The sequence below is a fragment of the Ursus americanus genome, chromosome 36 (assembly GCF_024610735.1).
Source record: "Ursus americanus isolate L20-20 chromosome 36, mUrsAme1.1.p, whole genome shotgun sequence".
NCBI classification, from domain to species: Eukaryota; Metazoa; Chordata; class Mammalia; order Carnivora; family Ursidae; genus Ursus; species Ursus americanus.
In genome coordinates, this window is record NC_142162.1 from 8684499 (window position 1) to 8694950 (window position 10452).

Below are 10452 nucleotides of genomic sequence, written 5' to 3' on the forward strand. Positions count from 1 at the left end.
CCTTTCTTATCTTTGCCTTCTGTTAAAACAAAGATTATAATACTTAAAGTGTGGGGCATTACTTTTGAAAAAAGATTTATCCAACCCACAAATACAACTCCTTGGGTTTTCATGGCTTGCAGAGAATACATTCTCTTGTAAAACAAGTTCTTTTAAAAAACCTCATTGATTTTTAGATGGGCTTTGTGGTTAGGGTGTGCACATTGATTTCTATTCAGGAATACCTCTGGAGTTCTCTTTAGATGGGCCAGTGTGCTTGTCTTACTACAGAGCTATGGTGAGATAATTTCAATCTAAACAGGATATTTTTTCTTTACTATTGAGCATGTTTTAGATTTTGTTTTTCTGAATCATTTTTAGTCTTAAATGAAAGGAAGATGTGCGTTTCTACTCTACTCGATTTTCAGGCTGAGTACTTTATTTTGCACATCTTTTTCTCATCAGAAACTATACTTGAGAAGAAGCACTTCTTTTTTCTTGTTTCTCTGTCTGTGGAACTTCTCTGTTATTCTGTACATCTGTAATATCTTTGTAGAGGCCCGATTTGGGCTTGGCTTTAATTCCTCAAAGAATTCCACTTTAAAATAATTGTCTACTTAACCCTGTGGACAAAATCATGGGCTACAATATTCATAGCTTAAAATGTTAATTTAACTCAGGAACAAGATATGAGAAACAAAAACGCAGGATGAGCAGAGACATTATCTTACACATTTTGGAGTAGTACAAAAGGGGAGGATAATTGTATCTCTGTCCAACAGTTGTTTTGAGGATTAAATTAATTAATACCCATAAAGCAATTATAAGAGTGTCCAATTCTGTATGTGATCAATAATTGTTAGCTAGTATTATTACTATCTGAAAAAATAAAACATGAAACTTAAAATAGCATTTACACCCAGAATTTTGTGGTGGAGGAATCTGGTCAAGGATTATAAATACCCAATTCTATGTTTATTTCAAATTCCCTACTCCCTTACCTTTTACTCTTCCATCATTCTAGATAGCAGTCAATGTATTTCTACATGGAAAAGAAAACAGCCTCTCCCTCTCCTAACTGCTCACTTTATGAAGGAGATGGTGATGTGTAAGGCACACACAAAACAAGTAATAATAATATTAACAACCACAACAGCATCAAAATCCTTTCTTGAGGCCATCTTTTTCTAAGTCTGGGCTTGTTGTTGACTGGCCACTGGTTCAACAGTCAGAGGGCTCTAGGTTTGGGGCTACATAAGCAGCTCTCCCTCCAACAGTATGACTCTCTGCTAATTGGAATAAGAAGTTAATCTCTCTCCAACTGAACCCAGCTGAGTCTCTGAGAGCAGTGATGTATTTAAAAGATCTCTGGCAGTCCAGGGCATGTGGCACTAACCGGATTTAGCTCATTAGCAAATCCGCAAGGCCCTGCTGACACTGCACCCGGAATAAAATACATGAGGCCAGCCCGTGCCCTGTGGGCACCTACAGCATGACTACATAATAAAAAGGCATTTATTAATAATCTCATTGGTCACACAATACAAAGGAAGGCAACAAGAAGTCAAATGCTGTCATTTGTCGTGACTAGAGAAGCATAATTAAAATAAGTGTCATGTGATTAACCTTTGAAAAATTAATCTGGTATGAAAAAAGGCACAAAAACAAGAAAGATAGGCTCTTAAAATTAATTTAATATAATAGGCAGCTGTTCTATACATGTGGTTCAAATTTCATGTGCTTGTGAAACGTTAGAGCCATTGATAGCAAATAGCAATTAGTAAATTTAGCGGGTAGAATGTCTTTTATTAAAGACAACAGGAGGCCAATTAGTGTGTCTCGTGCCAAACAGGGTAGGATTTTGGTGCCGTTTATCTGGGTTTGAATGCAGGTTCTTCCATTTACCAGCTGTGCATCCTGGGGCAATATTCTCAACCTTTTAGTAACTCAGTTTCCACATCGGCAAAATGGGGATATGAATATATCTCATGTGATTTTTGTGATGATTAAATAAGATCGTATAGCTGAAGCTCTCAGCATAGAGTTGGGCACATTGTTAAGATTAGTGATGATCAAAAGCACTTCAGTCCTTGATAGGCAAAAGGAAGTTTGCTCTGCGCAGAAAACATGAAGTGCACACTCAGCACTGTGATCTATGATGCGTCAATGCTGGTCAATGGAGTTTTTTTCAGGGTTTTGCTGGCAGTGATCTTATCTTGTGATTTAAAGTCTAGAGTGGTGCGTTGGTAATCCTGAAGGAATGTTACAGGCTCCGGTAGGACATGTTTCCTGAATGTTAGAGAGTAACATTTGTACACTTGGTCTAGCCCCCAGAATGCTTAACTCAAAACCTACAGGGGTCAAGCAGTAACCCAACAGGTCAGGAAGTTTTGCTGGGGGATATTCAGACAACAGGCTAACATTTACTCTCGAGTGGAGGCAACTGCCACTTGGATAAGGCCACTTTTTGCTATATGAAAAGGTAAGTCCGAAGTTGCTAGATTTCCCAGTTTTTACAAGGGATGCTAGAAATACTGATTTTCACGGGAAATGTTCTATTTTTAAAAACACTCTGTTGGTCACAGGCAGACCTTCATCCGGGGCTGGGACTAAGGTAAGGCAAGTGAGGCATTGGTTTCAGGTGCAGCATTTAAGGGGGTGATCCAAAATTCAAAAGTGATCAAGATTAGTAATAGCTTTTTTTTTTTCTGGAAGATGAGTAATATCTTAATGCAATATTTTAAAAATAAAAATTAAAGCAAAAAATTCATAATGAAGAAATTATCAAAATCTTGCTAAAGACAGTCTCAGTATTATTTATTTTTCCTTCTGCCACAGGCTCTGACTTAGCTCTGAGTGGCATTGCCTTCAGCCTTTATCTCGACTCTAGCACATTGCTGGCACCCTAATGGCAGGCCATTGCCAGCTTTGCACTGGACCAGTTCATGGAACAACCAGGCTACTGCCCCAAATAAAATAGTTGTATAAATTATCAACTAGTGTTAAGGATACACTCAACTTCATCTTTATACAATAAAATCTCACTAACATCACCTAAAGAGGAACTAATGAAAAGTCAGAATTAATCTATTTGCAAATCAAAAGGTTGTGTTGCTTTCTAAATAATCATCAAAAAAAATATTCTGCTAGCAAAATGGTTTCAAATAAATGCTCCACTTTTATGAACAGAAGAAAAGAGATTTAAAAATAGGCAGTAACTGGGTGCCTGGGTGGCTCAGTCGGTTAGGCATCTGCCTTCGGCTCAGGTCATGATCCCAGGGTCCTGGGATGGATCCCCTGTCGGGCTCCCTGCTCAGCGAGGAGTCTGCTTCTCCCTCTGCCTCTGCCTCTCCACCGGCCTCATTCTCGCTCTCTCTGTCAAATAAATAAATAAAATCTTTAAAAAAATAGGCAGTAAGATAGGCATTCTTGAGTCAAAATCTCTTTGAGACTGTAGGCAACATTTTGAATGTGTTCTGCTTCTTGCCTTTCATCCTATTCTTATGAGGCCTGGGACTCCCAGAAGACCAGGAATTATTATAATATAGCACGAAGGTGAGAACACAGGCTTTGAAGCCAGTTAGACTTGGTTGAAATGCTGCTTCTACCCTACTGTGATACCTTGGACAAATCAAATAATGTCTTTCTCAGTTTTCTTATCTGTAAAATAGGACCATGTCATAGGTTTGTTATAGAGACCGTAGTCGATAATGTGTCACGTTCTTTCTCTTTTTCTTCCAATTTTTATTTAAATTCTAGTTAACATATGTGTAATACTGGTTTCAGGAGTAGAATTTAGTGATTCATCACTTATACATACACCACCCAGTGCTCATCACAGCAAGTGCCCTCCTTGTCACATTATCTCTTTACTCTTGGCCTGGCCACACACACTTGGCATGTGGCAGTTGTTCCTATCATTTATACTCCAAACCATTCCCTGCCAACATCCTCAAAAACACATGATTAATTTAAGTAAGTTAAATATGTTCTTTATTATGCTATTAATTTGCTTACTCATCTTTTCTTCAAAAATAGCACAAATTTCAGCTTCCGTTTGGGTGGAATTACCACAAATCCTGAATTTAATAAGGCCCAAGTTAGAAAAATTTAACTGTCCTTGATATAGCAAGTTTTTCCCCCAATAAATTACAATGAAAAAAAAAAGTAGCATTAAAACAATAAACTGTAGAAATAGATGACTGCAGCCTTACTGCGCATTCTGGGGGAAGAATGACCACTGACCAGTCAGTGGCACAACCTACCAGACTACCAGGGTGCCATGGTATGTGGCCTGGTAGAATTAGCCATAGAATTCAGCTTTAGCAGCCAGGGTTTTTTTTGGTGTTAAGCTTTGCAATAACATTCCTGCTGTCTCTGTATAAACGTGGATGCTGCTGAGGTTAGGAATAGCATCATAACTCAATGGCTCTGGGTTCAAATCCCATTCCTGCCACAGATTTGCTGGGTGACTCAGGGCAAGTTCAATTAACTTAGCCGAGCCTTAGTTTCACCTGTTGTAAATCATTTCCAGCAGGGCTTTCCACTGGTGCCCTGTCATATGCATTCAAGAAAAATGTGAAAACTTGCATAGCTTTGCTATCCTCTGTAATACATCTTTATTTTATGTTCCTTTTCTGCCCCACTATTCTTCTAAGAAGCAGCTAGATTTCTCATTTAATCAGGAAGCCATTTTTTATCATCAATGAAAATGTAAAAACTCTACCAGTTAGAATTGAATATTTATGTCAGGTTCATCTGATTAGAACTTAACTCTATTTCATTAATACAGAAAAATGTCACCCTTTTAACTAATGAAATGCATCCATAATAGAGCTATATTTTTAAAGGCACATCATCACAAACAGCCATATGCAAAATGCCCTTTGGAGTACATGCAAATTCCTCAACTGCAGTCTCTCTTCCTTCTTCTATCCTTCCCTGACCCAAGTGAAAATTCCTGTTTACTGGAGAAGGCAAGGTTTCATTATGGAGGAAAACATTTTTGATTGCTTTCCCATCTGAGGAAAATATTCCTGTATTGTCCCCTCACTTAGGTATACTTTAAAGGAGTCATAAAACCTTTAATTTAAAATGTTCAGTGCCACAGATGGCTTTGAATACGTCTTGGAGAAGAGCAGAGGATGTGTTAAAAACATTAGAAGCCAGGCACTTTTGAGGCTCTTCAGCCCCTGCTAGCTGTTCTCCTGGCTGCTCTCCTCCACCATGTTACCAAGTCTGGGATTCAGAGGGTCCTAAGAAAAGGGCTTTTGAAACATTCCCCCAAGTCTGGTTGGGAAGGCCCATCCCTTCTTCCCTGTGGCAGCATCTTCAAGAAGACTTGGCAATAGCAAACAGTAAAGTCTTCAAAAGAAATCACTGAACAGATCCTGTCTCTGGGGCTGCCCTCTTTTCTTCACAATACAGCACTGGCTAGTTTAGCAATAAATGCTGAACCGTGAGCACCAGGGAGTAGACTCTGTGGTTTTTCATCTCTTCTCTCTCTTCCTCTCCCTCCCTTTTTCCTTCTTCCTCTTTCCGTTTCTCCTTCTCCCTTTCCTCTCTTGCTTCCTTTCCTACTTTTTCCACCCATCTATTCATTTATTCGAAAAAATTCATTTAAGGTTCAGTATTGCCAAGTAAAGCATTAGGCTCTGAGAATAAAGGTGAATACCATGAGGGAACCTCTAGTTTAGGGACAGGAGGCCTTCGTGTATTCAATAACCCTAACAATGGGATGTTCTCTGTAATCCAGCTGAAAGGTGAAGGCGGTCACCTCTGCTTACCAGAGTGAGGGAACAGGAAGCAACTTTGAAGTGGCTTGTGAAAGAGCCATCGTGAACTCACCAGCCAAATGTAGAGGGGAAAAGGACATTCCAGGCAGAGGAGGGAAGAAGTAGAAGTATGCATGGTAGAGTGGCAGTACTGAGGCAGCATTGTGCGCTTGGACTGCTCTAAGTGGGTGGTTTAGAGGAACATGGTTGTGGGGACAGGAGGAGTTACAGCTGGACAGATAAGCCAGGAACAGATGAAGGAAGACCACCCAAAAAGATTTCACAGATATCTTTGGACCTTTATTGTGGATCAGACGCTGTTCTTGGTACTTAAGACACAGTCTTCGCTTTCACGAAGCTCATATTATGTGATGAAAAGACAGACAATAAAGAAGCAAGCAGACTCTAATCTGTCAGACACTGATAAATGCTATTAAAAAAAAAATAAAACAGGATTGAATAGGGCAGAGACCATTGGGGGCATTCTCCTTCCGATAGGACAGGTGGGGAAGCCCTCCCTTAAGGGCTTCAAAAGAATATGTACTTTTCATATATCCTACTTTCCAGGTGAGACTGGGATAGCTGTACTTTTAAAAAGCATCCCAAGATTCTGATATGTAGCTGGGGTGAAGCAGCTTAACCCCAGGCAGTGGGGCCATGAGTACAATTTACATGAGAAGGATGCCCAGTCTGGGCATGTGCTCTGTGGTTAGCTCATGGTGCAGAGCACCAGCAGCTATGGGGAATGCTGCTTGGAGCTTTAGGCTGGAGAGAGGGAGGCCTATTGGAAGAGAATAGGTCATGAGGAGGTGCTGGCACATGAAATTATATCTATGCCTGCAGAGGCAGAAAATACTTGGGATGAATTGGTGTCAAAGGAGCTCAAAACTTAGGACCCAAAAAGGTAGGAGTTAAGAACTGCCACGGTTGTGTGCCAAACTCTAAGCCAGCCAGCCACCACCTTGGATGGCTTTCCCAGAAAACCCTCGTCCAGGAGGTGAAATTCATGTTAACTTTGCATGAAACTAAATGCTCTAATCCAGAGTTCAGTAAACTTTTCTTGTAAAAGAAGACACAATAAAAATTTAGGTTTTGTAGGTCATAGAATCTCTGTCACAATTATTCAACTCCGTCATTGTAGCTCAAGAACAGCCATAGACAATATGTAAATGAATGGGTGTGTCTGTGATCCAAGCTACACCCACTGTGACTCGATTTATAAAAACAGGTACTGTGGGGCACCTGGGTGGATCAGTGGGTTGTGTCCAAGTCTTGATTTCAGCTCAGGTCATGATCTCAGGGTCCTGAAGTCAAGCCCCAAGTCAGCTCTGTGCTAGATGTGGAGCCTGCCTAAGATTCTGTCTCCCTCTCCCTCTGCCCCTCCCCCACCCTCTGCCTCTCAAAAAAAGAAAAAAAAAATATATATATAAACAGGCAGCGGGCTGGTTTGGACCGTGGATGGTATTTTCCCACACCCTGCTTTATTCAGGAGATTCTTTGGATTGTGTCTGTAGGCTCTAACAGAAGGAGGCTGATGAGTATTTTACTTTCTTATAAATGAGAATTTTACGTTCTTATTTTTATTAAGCAGCAAGTTTAGACTCTATTTCTAGCTCTGCAGGTCCTGGTTTTGTGCTTCATCAAGCTAGCAGAATTGTCATACACTATAATCACACAGGCGACAATATAGCCGTGTTAAGAGCAGCTGCAGACATCCACACACCTAGGTTTAAGTTCTTCTACCATCCAGTGTGACTTTATCTCACAGAGCCCCAGTTCCCTTTTTGTAAGGGTTGGGCTAGATGACTTTTAAGGCTCTGTCTGGTACTAATAGTCTATTTCTGTGTGCTTTGTTAATTAGCTGGAATGCTAGTGAGATTTGATAAATAGAGGCCCAAATAGAAGAGGCAGAGGTCAATCAGATGAGAAATGACACAGGTCTAAAGGAGGGAACTGGCAGCATGGACGGAGACGCCAGCACGCAGGCGACAGATGTTTGTGGTATGATGCCGAGCACACTATTAAAATGAAATGAATGAGTGAGGTTGTCAGTGTGAATGCAATTAGATGGATATGAGTAACATGGGTAGGAAAGAGTAGAAGATGATCATGAAACTCTGAGTCTGAGTGACAAAGGCCTTGCCATACTCAGCTTGGATGAAGGATAGGGAATAGATGGATGCGAACCCCAAAATGGTAACTTAAAATAAATCATGAAGTCAGGGCTGAAGGAGTCTGGCTGAGGATCTTTTAGATGCGGCACATCCACTACCTGCAGTTGGCCTCTACTTTGCCCCACCCAATTCCATCTGGTATATAACTTCCATACAAATACTCCCCAGCACATAGCTTTTACCCTGTTACTTGACTGGTCCGGAAACTGTGGCTCCCTATCAGCTATCTCCTTGTACCGGCATTCTATATCACTGATAACCCAGCCCACCTGAACTTTTAGGTCTAGTCTCATCTTAAACCTCTGTACAAATCCTACATCCCTGTTATCTCATTGACACCTGAGCACACCTGGGCTTTTTCACCTTCATGTCTACCTTGAATCACATGTTTTCCTTACCTGAAGTGTACTTTCTCCCTTTTTAAAATTAATTCATTTATTAATTTATCTATCTGTCTATTTATTTAAAGACAGGGAACAGTTTATTCAAACCCATCAGAGAAATGAACAAGCTTGATTCTGTAACAAAGCATCATGTTTTATTTTATTTATTTATTTATTTATTTATTTATTTATTTATTTATTTTTAAAGATTTTATTTATTTGACAGAGAGACAGCGAGAGAGGGAACACAACAAGAAAGGGGAGTGTGAGAGGAAGAAGCAGGCTTCCTGCTGAGCAGGGAGCCTGATGCAAGGCTCGATCCCAGGACCCTGGGATCATGATCTGAACTGAAGGCAGATGCTTAACGGCTGAGCCACCCAGTGCCCCAAAGCATCATGTTTTAAAGCATAGGTCAGTAATTGTGTATCAGAGTATACACTGCTACATACAAATTCACTGATCAGACCACAAATTTTTAATGTTTAAAACAGAATAATGTTCCCTATAAAAGTAGCACCTTTGTGACATTTTTAACTTTAGTATTCTTCTCCTTCTCCTTCATCCTCTCCTTCAACATAATCCACACCAACCTCCTCATAATCCTTCTCAAAGGCAGCCATGTCCTCCTGAGCCTCAGAAAATTCTCCTTCCCCCCTGCCTCACCCACATACAAGTGAATGGAGGCATGGTTGGCATACATTAGGTCAAACTTGTGGTCCAGGCGAGCCCAGGCTTCAGCAGTGGCAGTGGTGTAGCTCAGCATGCACACAGCATGCTGTATTTGGCCAGGTCCCCATCAGGGACCACAGTGGGAGGCTGTAATTAATGTCAACTTTGAAGCCAGTGAAGCGCCAGCCCACAAACTGGATGGACTCTTGGTCTTGATGGCGGCTATGGCAGCACTGACATCTTTGGGAGCCACCACACCATGGTACAACAGGAAGCAAGCCATGTATTTACCATGGCAAAGGTCACATTTCACCATCTGATTGACTGGCTCAAAGCATGCATTGGTAATATGCTATAGAAAGCTGTTCATAGTAAGATTTCTCAGCAGAGATGACAGGGACATATGTGGCCAGAGGGAAATAGAAGCAGGGATAGGGTACTAGCTTGGTCTGAAATTCTGTCTGATCAATATTCAGAGCTCCATCAAATCTGAGGGAAGCAGTGATGGAGGACATAATTTGACCTATCAACCTATTCAGGTTAGTGTATGTTGGGAGTTCAATATTGAGGTTTCTATGACAGATGTCACAGATGGCATAATTGTCTACCACGGAGGAAAAATCATAGTGCTCCAGGATGTGCATAGTGAGGATGGAGCTGTCGAGCTCAACTAGAGCTGTGGATACCCAGGTGGCTGGCTAAATGGAGAAGTCCAGCTTGGACTTCTTGCCATAATCAACAGAGAGTTGTTCCATCAGCAGGGAGATGAACCCAGAACCAGTTCCCCTCCAAAGCTGTGGAAAACCAAGAACCCCTGAAGACCTGTGCCCTGGTCAGCCAGTTTTGGAATACAGTCCAAAACAGGGTCAACGATCTTCTTGCTAATGATGTCATGCTTGCAGGCATAGTTATTGGCAGCATCTTCCTTGCCTGTGATGAGCTTCTCAGGGTGGAAGAGCTTGCAGTAGGTGCCACGGTGAACTTCATCATGACTGTGGGTTCCAGGTCTACAAACATGGCCCTGGGCATGTGCCTGCCAACACCTCTTCTCACTGGAGAAAGTGTGAAGGGATCATCTCCTCCTCTAGTGGTTTTGTCACTTGGCAGCTGACCATCATGCTGGATGCCGTGTTCCAGGCAATAAAGCTCCCAGCAGGTATTGCCAATTTAGACACCAGCCTGACCAATGTGGATGGAGAGGCATTCATGCATGGTTGCCACTTTACAACTGCCAAGCAGATGGTAGAGAGGAAATGGAGAGGTTGTTGCTTCTTACAGAGAGACCCTTAGGCAGTCGATGTAAGAGAAACTGCCCACTTTTTAAAATGTGTCTGAAACCCCTCTGTCTTCAAACTTCACTATTACTCTGAACTTTTCATGCTACCAAGTCCATAGTCCCAAACTCCCCAACACCTAATGCTGTGGTCACTTATTTGGTATTTTTCACATGTTGCGTGACAAAAGAACCCCACA

At 41.4% G+C, this 10452-nt stretch overlaps 1 pseudogene; it reads right to left on the bottom strand.

Moving 5' to 3' along the window:
* Positions 1 to 8846: 8846 nt before the first annotated feature.
* LOC123801788 (tubulin alpha-1A chain pseudogene) lies at positions 8847 to 10191 on the bottom strand (annotated as a pseudogene).
* Positions 10192 to 10452: the final 261 nt, after the last annotated feature.